Source organism: Sinocyclocheilus anshuiensis, unplaced genomic scaffold (assembly GCF_001515605.1).
Source record: "Sinocyclocheilus anshuiensis isolate Anshui unplaced genomic scaffold, SAMN03320099.WGS_v1.1 scaffold945, whole genome shotgun sequence".
Lineage (NCBI taxonomy): Eukaryota > Metazoa > Chordata > Actinopteri > Cypriniformes > Cyprinidae > Sinocyclocheilus > Sinocyclocheilus anshuiensis.
The window spans coordinates 332,606-335,966 of NW_015557112.1; positions in this window are offsets into that span (position 1 = coordinate 332,606).

The window sequence follows — 3,361 nt, forward strand, 5'->3', positions numbered from 1 at the left end:
TATATATATATATATCTGTATATCAGTCATGAAATGTCTTATGAACTCATTTCAGAAATACATAAGACTCTGTAGTGCGAGACTTTTGATTGCAAGTGTGGGATACCTATTAGTTGCCAGATTAACTTGAATATTTTAGTAATTAATGTGCTGAATAACTTGTCTGTTTTGTGAGGGGTCCATGGTAGATGGGAGCGTGGGATTTTATCATGTCTCCGCATCAGCGGGATGTGTGTGTACAGAAACAGGTGTTCAGCATTAAAGTGTTTGTGTGTGTACAGGGGGGTGGGGTGAGAGGGGACTTTGATACAAAGAGAAAACACAACGTCCTTGTCTTGAGAAGTGGCATGCAGTGAGTTGTAGTGGTGGGGTGGGCTCTTGGGAGGGATGGGTGACTGAATGGCCCTCTCCTCCCCTGTGAAACACTCAGGATTAGCTCCTTCACTTTCCCACAGACCGACACCACTAAACACACACACACGCACCCCTTCCACTCAGGCGATTTGCATATGCCACAGACAAGGGAGGCAACAAACAAACTTCATATTGAGCCGTGACTGGCTGTTCAATAGATTTCACCCACTCCCACAGCATCATTCTCACACAGCCTTGGGTTTCTCCTGCAACAAGCAGGGATGCTTTGTTGGGAAGGGGATTTCTATATGGTGTGTGTCTGCTTGAGGTGTAGCACAGCGAGTGATCTGCAGATGAAAGGCAGCAGATGCTGACACGGAAAGATGTGTGCATCCCCACGATGATCTCAGTAATTATCTACTGCCGGAATGTGGACCAGCTCTCTGAATTGCAGTGGCCGCAGTGACAAGAAAGAGGGACGTTCTCAAATTATCACTTAATTCAAATGGTCCCTCCCCCTTAAAAAGTGTATGCCTGAACTGTTTAGTAACTTATAAACAGAGCCACTTTACTGTAAAGTCCACTTTAACATTACATCGAAGCACTGCTGCAGCTGCCAAGTTTCTATCAAGGCCTTGATTTATGATTCCTAAGACATTCCGCAGCCTCAGTTTAAAACATTTTGCTGTTAGTGGAGCAAGGGTATTGCTCTCGATACCAATGGCTAGATTCACTTATGCAGCTGTCATGAGCCACTGTAAATATACAAGGGGCCTTATGCTGATCCAGATCTCTGTGAGATTTCATCTGAGCAATGAACACCGGATGAGGGAGTAATTCACGTTGAAAATTGATAAATATTACATCACAAGAAATGTGAGGTAAATTGATAGATTTTGAGGTAATTGTGTTGGCTGTCTATAGTACCTCAGCAACATCTGCAGTGAAAAAACAAACAAAAAAAAACAAAACAGATTAATACATCTGTTGGGAGCAGTTTCCAAATGCACACCTTGTTTTGTTGTTACTGACATGTTTGTCTCCATCAGACAATTAAAATACACACAAACTACAAATTACATCAGGTAAATTAACTATAATCCCCATTCTTCCAAAACTCAGAGACCTTGTTTTCAGCTGAAACATTGACTTCCGTTGTATGGACATTTCAGTGAGTCATAGAGGTTTAGATCAACATGAGGGTGAGTAAATGATGACAGAATTTTCATTTTTTGGTCAACTATCCCTTTAATAAAATGCATTAGTATAATAAAGAGCATTAATTCAATAACAAAATTAAATACACGATGGTGCAGTTTACATTTCTACAGTACAAGTTCACTGCCCAATGTACTTAATGCTTTGCAAGTCAAAAAAACCCAGTACATGCTATATTTACAGTTGCAAATCAGAACGGCCATCTTAGCTCATAAATCACATTCCAAATGGAACCTGACTGGGCTCATTGTGATGACAAGGAAGGGGAAAGCAGGCAGCTGGGGTGTGCTGGGAAATGGCTGTGGATTAGGTTACCTGTGTGGAGTCAGGGTGATGTCTCAAGTAAGTAGTTAATGGGGCTTACGGCCTTATGTCTCAGCGCAAAAGGATTAGGACTCCTTGCGAAAAGAAGAATATTAAATTTCAATGCAAATTAAGCTTCTTACCAATAATGAATACATTACAAAAACAGAAAAGTTTTAGACTGCACTGTACCTCTCTTCTTCAGGGAAACATTATTTTGACATGAAGACATTGCTAAAAAGTCTATAAGAAAATATTTTAAAGAGGTAGTTCACTAAAAATGAAGATTCTATCATAATTTTCTCACCATCATGTGGCTTTAAACCTGTGTGAATTCTTGCTTCTGTGGAAAGATATTTTTAAAAAATATATTTACAAAATGGCTTGGTTTAAAAAAATTCTGGGTGTTAAATAATGGCACAAATATCAGTAGACTGACTAAACCTTTGTAAATCACCATAGAATTAGCCGGTTCTTGTCATGTTCCCACCATATATTGCTAAAGTACATCTTAGCCACTTAGCCAGGCTAAATAAGACTAGATCAGCAATGTCAATGCTGTGTTTAGAACTCCAAAACAAATGTATGTGAGAGCCAAAACCAGACAACCACCTGCTTGTGTCTGCAACAGCAGATATACATGGCTGATCTTTCAATTATTTTTGTGTATGGGATGAGTAGGAAAGGGCTTTTTGTCTCGGGCTTTTTGGCTATTTTGATTTGTTGTAGATTCTCATCTACTAACAAATGTAAAACAGGCAGCACTGTGACTCTCACTCTTTTTTCCCACATCTGAGAGATCTTCTTCAAGGCAGTTCACATGGCGAAGAGAGAAGGAATTCCTCCCCCACTCCTTCCAACAGACATTCATTTTCTCATCCCCAATACAACACTGCTGCTGCTTTATTAAGTGCTGGGCTGTTTGGGTCTAAGTTAAAGCAGATGTCACCACAAAGTCTGTTATTACAGTGCTGAAGAGCAGTGATTCTCTGGAAGCTTATTGTCCTGGTTTTGTGGCTCACTGCATCTTTAGTGAAAAAATATGGAGGACGTACAAGGCAGGCAGCAGATTTTTATCATTGTAATGCTGACGTGATAACCACTTCGGCAGAAGTGCACATTAACTTTTGCTGTTGTGGATGTTGCATTTTATTAGCACCACTGTGTATCATCAAGCAATCAAAAAACTTTCAAACAATTAACTGATTTTATGATTTAAGATATATTGTCTCACTTCAGCAATGTTATTAACAGTAATGAATCCTGGATATGTACTCATTAACATAAGTAGGATTTTAACTAAGGCAACTATTAATAGGTAAGTATTATTTAATTCAAATTTACAAACAAAACAGCAGTTTAGCAAACATATGGATCAGTAAATGTTATTTCATGATATAGAGTATATAGTGTAACTCTATAATGTTAGTTCTGCCATGACAACTCTCGGAGGGATTGGCATGGTAATGTACATGACAATGTTAAT